Consider the following 11,865-nt stretch of genomic DNA (forward strand, 5'->3'; position numbering starts at 1 on the left):
AAAACTAGCACTCTGTCGCTGCAGCCTGCTATCCTGTGGTGGTGAAGCTGCTGATTACCATTATCGCCGCTACAGCGCGAACTATGGTTCAGTACGCTTGAGGAGCCGTGCAGCCGTCCTCTGCGAAGACATCCAGCCTAGCTGCCCGCGGACGCTGTCACCCCTCCTTCCTCGACGCGCTGAAGAGAGAAGCCGCTGCCTTTCTCGTGCAGAGAAATCCAGTCCCGGCGCTTCCAGTTTACCCTCGCGGGTGACTGGGATATCGAGAGAGACCCCTGAAGGAGATACCAATCCTCCATCATTCTATTCAGAGGTATGGTGTTGACTAAACCCTTAGACGAGAATTCTTGAAACAAACCTTGGCAAAACCAACTTAACTTAAGCTACTTACTTACTCCCCTTCTCACGTGTTAGGCTTAGGTCAGGCGCACTGGGGTAGGCTTAGTTAGAAGCACCAGTTGAGTATGTTAGCCTAATGTATATATGACTGTATATATGTTTTATTACTTTTAAACCATTGTATGGCTAAGAAACCATATCAATGCTTTTACAGTTCTATTTCGCAATACTTATCTTACTGTACGTACTTTTCATAATAACAGTTATTGCAATTGTGGCAATACATTTCTCTTGTACGAGAAGAAAGACTGTTCAATAAATGTTAACCCTTTATTGATACACGCCCGTCTCTCTATTCTCTACATACTGTGAAAGTAAACTGCACTAGACTGACTGAGTGAAATCTATGTCTATTGTTTCACACGACCCTAGAGATCGACTCTTGATCTGAGGAGCAAAGTTGTCATGTTGCACGGTTGTTGGAAAGCTGAATCCCTTCTTGTCTGTGCCAAGGAAGCTGATCACTTCCTATGCAGAGAAGAAAGTTTCCAGTGACCTCTGAGCTAGTTGGTAACACAACCCAATTAAGTTTAGCATAGTCAGTGGAGGCCTGGAATATCCGCAGTTCCACGTCGATACTACTGTTTATGTTATTCCAATGCGCAGGGCCTAGTGGGAAACTAGGAACTACACTACATGGCGCCCTAACGTTTGGTAAGGCGATAAACTAACGCAAGACTTGTAGAGTAACTCAGTCGTGCATATTTCACACCCCTTTCTCCCGTAAATACTCCAATAGACGTCTGGAGTGGGTGAAAGGTTAAAATCCGCCCGACCTTAGTAGGAAGAGATTCCTATGTAAAGCTCTGGTTTATTCAACGTTGAAGGATACAGTGTTCCAAAATATTGTGCACCTAATCTTTGTCTCCTTGGAGACCTACTCTGCAAAAACTGCATTTTTAAAAATGTCAGTAGAAAACAACGGCACCACTGGGGCCGCAGCAGATGCGACTCAGCAAGGTCCCGAATACACAGACCCGGGTGCTATTATCATCCCGGTCCAGTTAAGAAGATCTATAACTTTAAAACTTATAGAAAACGGACTGCCACCTCAAGGTGGTACAGTAATTTTCGTGATAGAGGCTCACGAGTATCGGCAGACAGAGGTATTCTATTCATGGATAAACTTTCCAGCGGTAAACGCTATAACACAAGTGTTTCACTATTACAAAATAGAGGAACCTCCGGATGAGTACGCCCCTTTCGAGGAGGTTGAAATTCCACTTAAATTTCAAGAGCACCTGCTCTGGTTTAATGGCGCCCTAAAACACAATGATCACATAACTAGGCCCGGTCCACTAGGTAGACCAGGAGCCACGTGGCCGGTTCTAGCCAGCTACACACCACATCCTGACATTACAAGAATGTCTAGAGAAGAGCTGTTAGCACAGCTAAACACATTAATAAAAATACATAGGCAATTAGTCCAATATGTAATACGGACTGCAACAGTCCAGCCAGCTGTTAATACGCCACAGCTGACCCCTCATCAGGGGAACACAAATAAAATTACACCACAGAACATACAGTCATGTCTTGGTAAAACACCCGTAAAACGGGAACAAATTCCTTTCTGGTTAGCCCAGAAAATCACTCAAATAGAGGCAGTATTTCCTGATACTACCCCTATTGAGAAACACAGAATCTTGACCATCTGCCTTCCTATGGGAATCGCACCACACGTGGAGGACTGCGACACTTGGGGTACAGTCTTTGCTTCCATTTACACAAAAACACACGGTGTCCCGTCTATGGCGGTAATACCAGACGTGCTAAAACAGATTCAAAATGAATTCGGTCCAGAGCCCGCTTTAAATCTAGGTATGAAATTACTGAAAGACTTCAAGCAGGTCACGGCTATATTATTAGCTAACATAAAGGGAGAAGCAGCATCTGTGGCGATTTGCCAGAAGTTGAGGGAAACAGATATAAAAGATCCTGTTGAGCTTGCAAAAATCATAGAAAAATGCTATGAAGAATTAGGTAGAGACAGCTTGGGTGGAAAACCAGTTAAGCCCCAACTGCTCGAAAATCCTGAAAAATTATTTATTAAAAATAATTTAAACACTCCAAAAAAGAGCTGGGATGGAAATAAACAATCCACTCCCAAGGAAAAAGTTTTCCAGTCCAGAGGAAGGTCTCCTCGACGGAGGAAAAGAACTCCGACTCGAGAACGCCAGTCTCCCCAACGGGAGCCCTCTGAGAAAAGATATAACCTTAGAAATAGGGATAATATAAAAAAACCTGATAGATATCAAAGTATTGATACACGTCCCTCTCGATCTCTTCCACAGAATTCGGAAAGAAGAGGACGGTCAGACCCAGGAGAGCACACCAAGTCCAAAGACAAGGAACCTGCTCAAAATAAGAAATCTCAATTTCAGAAAAAGAAGGTAGCCAGTAATAGAGTAATCAACCATGCCGAGAATACTGAGGACACAGTTGAAAAACGGGGAGTGGGCATTGACAATGTTGGACAGTGCAGCAGAAATCAGTATAGCGCGCAAGATCTTGATGAGTCATCTGGAGACAGTGGACACGAATGAATACATTCGAGTTGAAACTGCCGACGCCAGGCTTAGCGAGCCCCATAAAATATACGAAATAACATTGCGTATAGAGGGTGATAAGACTAGGAAAATTAAGGGTCTATTTTGGGATAAGCTCTCAAAAGGCTATGATATTCTGTTAGCTGAAAAAGATTGGCCCCCGCAGTTTGTCAGGGAGTGCCCTCGTGGCGAAGAAGTGATTATGCCTGCCTTCTCGAATCACATACCGATTCATAAAAAATATACATATGCAAGGAAATGGGCAGTAGCCCAGGCACCTGCATTGTATAAAAATCATGTAGGATGGGATGAGGATTCACCGCCTCACAAAATCCAACTAAAAAATGAACCAACTGCCCAACGGCAGTATCCCATAAAGCAAGAAGCTAAAAAACAGGTCAGGGAGATCTTAGATCAACTTGAGTATCAGGGGGTGATTGAAACATGCACCTCTCAAATGAACAATCCTTTGTTTCCTGTCTCCAAGCCAGACAATTCATATCGTCTAGTTTTGGACTACAGACACCTTAATACATGTTGCAAAACTTTTGCAGTACAAAACTCGCATAGTGCAGCCCTAATGAATAACATAGTTAGGAAAAAATACAAAACGACATTAGACATTTCTAATGGTTTCTTTTGTCAAAACATTGCACCAGAAAGCAGATATTTGACCGCTTTCTCCGCATTTGGGTCACAGAAAAAATTCTGTCGACTCCCACAGGGTTTCAAGAACAGCCCAGGACTATTCTCAGCTAGGGTAACAGAGTTACTACAAATCTATGATGATGAAGCATTATCTTACGTAGATGATATTTATCTCACAGACGACGACTTGGATACTCACTTGAAAAGAGTGAACACCATTATACTTGGGTTCGCAGCAGAGGGTTACAAATTCAACTTTAAAAAGTCCCGAATTGCCCATCTGACAGTACTATTCTTAGGGTACGAATTATCAAGTGAAGGGAAAAGCCTAGCGGACAACTTCTTAGAGAAGTGCGCTGTACTCCAAGCTCCAAAAACGCTGAAGAATTTACAATCAATACTAGGTTTTCTGAATTTCGGAAGAACTTACATCCTAAATTACGCAGAGAGGGTTAAACCTCTCTACAAACTAATAAAACCTGATTTAAAACAAATCAATTGGACTCAAAAACACACAGAAATTTTGAGATCACTGCAAACAGACATGTTAGCAAAAACAAAATTAGATACACGTGACAACACGATCGATCTAGTAATCCGAGTCATGAAGATGTGGATTCACGTACCTAACCTCTAATGAGGGAGAAAAGGTACCAATTTCAATTAAATCTCACTTGTACACACAAGCAGAAAAAACATTCAGTCACACAGAAAGAACTGTGAACGCAGTGCAAATCGCATTAGCAAATGAACGAGAACTAGCACACGGCAAACGGATTAATATCCTTACAGCGGAATCCGCCTTCGAGGCGCTATTCAGCCCAGTAAACCTGCCTACAGTGTCACTGGATCCGAAATGGATACAGTACATAGATTCTCTAGGAGCGGAGGACGTGAAATACTATTTCGCCCCGCAATTTGAAGAACTGAATGATTTAGAATATGAAGAAGAATATCCTCTGCCAATCGAAATTCTGCCTCTCCCACAATATGCCTGTATAATCTATACAGATAGCTTTGTACAGCATTTTAATGTAGAGAGCAAATCCTACAATGCAGCATGTGCGATCATTAAAGGTCGTTGGCTGTGCGGTAAATTCAGACCGAAAGTAACAAAAACTGAATCTGTAAGAAACTGTTCGGTTCAAAGAACTGAAATCAGATCTTTAAAGATGGCGCTCGAAAATGCAGAACGCGAATTCCCCACACTTATAGTGTGCGATTCTCATTTTTGCGTCAATTCTTACAACAACAAACTGCAGAGTTGGATCGAAAACGACTACAAAGATGACACAGGTGCCACAATAAAGCATAAATTGCTCTGGAACGAGGTAGCTCTTTTACACAAAGAACTACAAAAGACTCACGTGATTCACGCACAGAGTCTTCAACGTGATGGCGTTCACGTTGCAGGGAATTCATTGGCTAATACAGCCACCGCGGAAGCAACTAACCCGGCTTCCGTAGCCACAAAAAAGCGTACAGATAAGTACATAGACGGGGAAACCATACTGGCAGTAAAAATGACCGTAAAAGGCGACTGTGCAGCACTACCCGTAAACTATCCACTCAATTATGCATACATAATCGATGCAAACTCCGTTCCTTTTGCTCGAATCCCTGGATTGGGGGACAGAGTAATTCCAAACAGGAGCAGGAGGGGCTTCCTCCTACTGGAAGCACACATGGGGTTGGGTCTGAAACACCAAACAATCAAAGCCTCTCTGAAAGAATTGCAATCAGAGTACTGGTGGCCAGGAATGAGTATAGATATTCAATGTTTTGCTCAAAATTGTGAAAACTGCAACAGAGATCGCAGAAATGAACAGGCCAGGGTAGTTTCAGGATCCCTTCTAGACAGCATAAGGCGGTCTATCTGCGCAATCAAAGAAGAGAAGCGCGTCCCAGTGTACACCATTAAGACAAAAAGCACTTAAAAGATGTGGCCCCAGAGCTCGGCTGACGCTAGAACGGTTATAAAAGATTTGCGAGTCCATATCGGCATATACGCAATTACCACGTTCCATTCTGACCAGGGTCCTGCTTTCAGCTCTCGAGCTTATGAGGAGGCCAGGGCTAGCATGGGAATTGGGTTGTGGTATTCTTGTCCGTCGCACAAGTGTGATAGAAAGAAAAAACCGGGACATAAAGCAATCTATAACAGCGAAGGTATTAGGTTCAGGCGCTGGGTGGGTCAAACATTTAATAAGTGTCCAGACTAGTCTTAACAACATGCCAAGAAATTCTCTAAAAGGTTTCAGCCCATACGAACTATTGTTCGGAATTAGAATGAACGTTCAGGACCTCGATAGTCAGATGTCAGTGGTACAAGCAGAAACAAAGCAGTTTGAAGTAAAAGACCGTTTGGCTGTTTTACAGGAACTGAATGAAACAAGAAAATCATTAAGCAACATAAAGTTAAAGCAACAGCCAAATACCACTGATGAGGCACCACCCGCAACAGCCCCAGCAAGGCCTGTCTGGATTCCAAAGATTGGGGATCTAGTCAGAGAAAGGATCGCGGTTAAGAAGGAATTTGGGCCTTCTTACAGAAAAGCAGTACCTGTCTTGGCAGTCACCGGAACAAGATCAGTTGTGCTACCGCCCCTTGCTGGTAAAAAGGAGAACAGAGTCGTGTCCATCGACCTGGTAAAACCACAAGCATGTGGCCTATAATCAACAGTAGGCCCAGTGGACTCCCAAGAAACAACAGAATACCCAAACTTGCAACAATCCAAGAGGTTCAAACTGAAAGACTCATCACATTCGATCAGCCTGCAGTGCACAATGAAGGACTATGCAATAATGCCATGGAACTCGTGCCTCTTGAAACACAGATTGAAACAGTTCGTCAAGAAACAACACCAGTCTACACTAATGTGGCATCAGAAAGTGCTACGGAGAGACAGATTGAAAGAACAATACCATCAATTGACAGAACTGCCTCTGGTTATTTCATCAACTTCGACAACTTCTCTGAAGATTTAAACGACCCCGAAGTGATGCCAGAAACAAAAAAGTCTTTTTAAAGAAAAAGCAACGGAACTCTTTCATCAACTGAAGGAAATCTACCTCATTTCCCCTTGGCTAGAGTTCTGGTTCGGTCTAGGTGTATTTTTCCTCCTACTTTGGCTCATCATGGTACTTTGTTTGGGAAAATTCATTGAAGGAAAATATATTACAATGGACACAGCAAGTCAGAACATCAACCTAGTCCTGAAACCACACAGATCATCCCACGTGAAGAAAAGAGAACTGTCAACTGTAAATGTCACAGCAATTCCAATACCTGGTGGGGTAGTATGGGAGAAAACAGACTATGAGATCTATGGTCCGGTCGAAATCCTCAAGTATCCTCATCAACTAAAGGTTTCCTTAAGTGACTTTGTGACACCAAGTACATTCTCTGATGATTGGGACTTTAACAGTATTAATGACATGATGTCTGATTTAGTAATGTCAGCTAGATTCACAGATCATGATTATTTACAAGGTTCATTTAGTTATGAGCAGTTATTCTGTTACACCCATTATGGGGATCATTACTTGCATAAATCTGCACAGCCTAGAAATGTTTTTATGTATAATCAATGGGAACATTGTTCTACACCACCTAAAAGCAGTTCTAAAGCATTTTTTGAGAAATTCAAATACTTCTCAGGGTTTAACACCAGTGATGCAGAAACGTTTTATTACAAACTGTTAGATAAAACAGGCATGAAAACAATGCTGACAAATTCTAAATTGATATATTCAGAAGCATTTTATGACAAAATGATGACATTTGGTTTTGATTATTGGAAAAATAATATTGAAACGAAAACAATTTGGGGTACAAAAGATTGGCAGGTGCAAGGCATAGAAGCACTTTTTAGAACCTGCATGATACCAGAACAAATGTTGTTTTTAAATGACACAATACACCAAACATCTTGTCTTGGCCTAGCTAAGAACAAAGAACTTAAAACACCGTCTATACCAAAGCCAATACCTGAAAATACAACAGCTGATATTGAGTTAGACGTGTCACAAATTTTACATTTCAACAGAACACATCCTGATTGGAAAAAGTGGTTAATCTGGCCTACAGACACAAATAGCTGTCAAGATAGGTTCCTGAATAAAACACAGGGTTTAAAAATGACCAGATTAGACCCTAGATATTCCCAGAGACAACATCCAGGGATTATAACCACATACAGTGTAGGCTAACTCTGCCTAGAATGGCTAACTTCGTCCACACTGGCTGAAATTAAGCAACACTTGTCTTTATTAAAAGATGGTGCTGATTTGCGCGATTTCATTCTTGGACCACGCAAACAGCATCAAAAGCGTTTCATAGCGACCAGTATCTATGCTGCTTACAACGAGGCTTGGAAAGTAAAGCAAATTGAAACTGCTGAAAAAATACGAGAAATTGATCGTATTAATTTGGAGAAATCACTTTCTGTGGTAGACAATGGGTTAATGACTCTGTCTTCCAGAATATATTCTTTGGACAATATTGTATCCTCTGCCTTTGATGTGATAGACAGAGATTTGCTAATGTTACAACATGGCCAGTCTCAATTACGATCTATTATAGAATTAGGCTGGACGCTGCAAAATCTTCGTTCAGGCTATGTGCCTTGGCGTTTAATCAACACAACGTCATTATTTTCCATTTTTAACCTTACTGATAAACAGATCAGTTTGGCACAGAAAGGAGCAGACTATACAATCTTGAGCATCGAGAAACTCGAGAGATTACCATTGACAATGTCAGAGAGCCCTGTCATTGAATGGATAATACACGGAATTATCACAATTCCGATTACAACTTTCCGATTTAAAAAGTGCCTTGAGTACATACCTGCTGGCCAATATGAACAATTGGGTAAGGGATATGTAAAATCCGAATGGAAATTGCCATACACTCATTCTTGCTATAGTGACAGCGACAAAAATGTATTTCTTAGTGGTGACAACTGTAAACACTCACTAAGCGGTATACTTTTGTGTCAGGGTATTAATTTACACGGAGCATGTGATGGAAATTCAAACAACCTTTCATGCCACCGGCTAGTCACACCTGCAACTCAGATAGAGCCCTTCTTTATGCAACTCGCAAACGGGAGTTACATTCTTAGAACGGATCACAGGTGCTGAGGCCTCGCGCAAGGGAAAAGTTATCTAGTACAAGTAACGTCCATGGTCAAATGTTGCATGCAAGCATTGTTCCCGAGCGGGCCTCCAGACATAGTGACTCCCCTCTGGCCTCGTCTGAATCTCTATTCTATACGAATTGATACATTAAGCAAAATGAAATCTGTGCTTTTACAGACAACAGTGCCTATAACGTCATCTAAAGAGACGTATGATCTTCTAGTCGCAAGGACGGCTACTGAAGTCCATGACCTTTTATCAACAAATTGCCCCGTGCATTTCGTAGAAATGTTCAGCCAACTCCTTAACATGTCTAGTGCAACAAGCATCCCAGGCATATTTAGGACAGTCTTTACGGGACTGCTAACACCCTTCCAGGCAATTTTGGGAATCTTTCCTAATTTCGTGCACTCCATTTTTGGTGGTATTCCACTATTTTTGGGACTCATCGCAGGGATTCTATTTTTGACCATCCTGCTACGTTATGGCAAGCCTCGGCTCAGACATAGCTCCCATGGGAATGGAAGAGACAATCCTAGCAATGCGCTACAGGGACAGGATAACTAACGTCCTCGGATTGGCCAGGCTAAGAGATCTAAACATGACCTGGTTCCTTTCATTCAGACCGATATGGCAAAATTGCATTTTACCTGTGCTACGGTGTATGCTTTGCGGCGATGAATGCGTGTTGGACATCTGTCTTTCACTTCCATCAGCAGTACCAATGGACGTCGATACTTTGCTCAGTCCAATAACGGCTCACGCATTGTGTTGTCCCCAGCTGCTACCAATCCTGATGACGGCATTCGTGGAGACTCCTGTACTACAGCCAAGTGGTAACAGTGGAGCGAGTGACAAAAGCAACATCATCCAGGTACAACGTTCTGTGAGCATTGCTGGCCCTGCCTACGATGACAGCAATCATTCTCACACCTGCCAAGTTACAGCGCTATCTAATTTGGTTGAACTATCACCTGATTTTGTAGACCAATTCTTTGCGAGCCTGTCTGATACGATGTTCTCACCCATAGAGAAACAATAACTTTTGAGAAACTTTCCGACACACAGCGTTCCCATGAACTCTGAATTCGGCCTTCAGTTTTGATCAACAAAAACTGCCAGGAGCTTTGGAAATCTATTTTCTTTGAATTGGACAATTTTTTCTAATATTGACCTTTTTGGCACGAACAATTCTTTGCTTAACGTAAAAACTATTCTTAGAGAACAGAAGCTTCACACTTCTATTTCTAAACACATCTAGAGACATAACAACATAACACCAGCCTCTAGCACACATGTTATTACAATGCATTTTTTATGTGATGATTTATCTCGCATTTCTTCTGTCAGAGATACTTCATGTGTAATTCTTTTTGCATAATCGTTCATTGATTTCATATGCAATACCTTTTGAATGGTTACTATGCTTTAAAAAACGTACAGTACCTAAATTCCATGTATTACAAGTACGCCTATTTCGAATGCATTTATGTATTTTGGGGTGGGCAATGTTACACATACATCTAATTGCTTTAGTTTTAGTAATTTTGATGGACATGAAAACGTGGAGTGGGTGTTGCGTGCTTATCTAGGTTCCTGATCGATACTGTGACCTTATGCCCCTATTCGGCTATAACTCCATTTATTCCCTATATTGGCATAACCGTTCAAGTGCGATTTTCTGAAAAGTCATCTCTGGCCTCACACGAACAGAGCCACATTCCAGCATGACTCTCTGCTACTTCCTTTGCGACCAATTAGTGCAATGACAGTGCAGCAGTCACTATCTGATATTCCTAGATAACACTCCGAGTTCTTCAACAAGATAAAAACTTAGCAAACCTGGAAATCCCCGCTTGCTATGTTTTGATTAGTAATGGAACTCTAATGAGCAACTGATAACTGTCACTTCCTAGTGACATCTTTAATTGACGTCTTATGTCCAGCAAACTTGCGTCAAACCCGGCACCTGTCAGGTATAAATATTACCAACGTTGCCTTAAGCAATGAGCGAACCTGTTGCTGATGCCAGCTGCCTGCATGACCCCGTGTTGGTAAAAACTAGCACTCTGTCGCTGCAGCCTGCTATCCTGTGGTGGTGAAGCTGCTGATTACCATTATCGCCGCTACAGCGCGAACTATGGTTCAGTACGCTTGAGGAGCCGTGCAGCCGTCCTCTGCGAAGACATCCAGCCCAGCTGCCCGTGGACGCTGTCACCCCTCCTTCCTCGACGCGCTGAAGAGAGAAGCCGCTGCCTTTCTCGTGCAGAGAAATCCAGTCCCGGCGCTTCCAGTTTACCCTCGCGGGTGACTGGGATATCGAGAGAGACCCCTGAAGGAGATACCAATCCTCCATCATTCTATTCAGAGGTATGGTGTTGACTAAACCCTTAGACGAGAATTCTTGAAACAAACCTTGGCAAAACCAACTTAACTTAAGCTACTTACTTACTCCCCTTCTCACGTGTTAGGCTTAGGTCAGGCACACTGGGGTAGGCTTAGTTAGAAGCACCAGTTGAGTATGTTAGCCTAATGTATATATGACTGTATATATGTTTTATTACTTTTAAACCATTGTATGGCTAAGAAACCATATCAATGCTTTTACAGTTCTATTTCGCAATACTTATCTTACTGTACGTACTTTTCATAATAACAGTTATTGCAATTGTGGCAATACATTTCTCTTGTACGAGAAGAAAGACTGTTCAATAAATGTTAACCCTTTATTGATACACGCCCGTCTCTCTATTCTCTACATACTGTGAAAGTAAACTGCACTAGACTGACTGAGTGAAATCTATGTCTATTGTTTCACACGACCCTAGAGATCGACTCTTGATCTGAGGAGCAAAGTTGTCATGTTGCACGGTTGTTGGAAAGCTGAATCCCTTCTTGTCTGTGCCAAGGAAGCTGATCACTTCCTATGCAGAGAAGAAAGTTTCCAGTGACCTCTGAGCTAGTTGGTAACACAACCCAATTAAGTTTAGCATAGTCAGTGGAGGCCTGGAATATCCGCAGTTCCACGTCGATACTACTGTTTATGTTATTCCAATGCGCAGGGCCTAGTGGGAAACTAGGAACTACACTACAAAACCACTGACAATCTTTTCCAAGCATAACC

The sequence above is a fragment of the Lissotriton vulgaris genome, chromosome 3_1 (genome assembly GCF_964263255.1).
Source record: "Lissotriton vulgaris chromosome 3_1, aLisVul1.2, whole genome shotgun sequence".
NCBI classification, from domain to species: Eukaryota; Metazoa; Chordata; class Amphibia; order Caudata; family Salamandridae; genus Lissotriton; species Lissotriton vulgaris.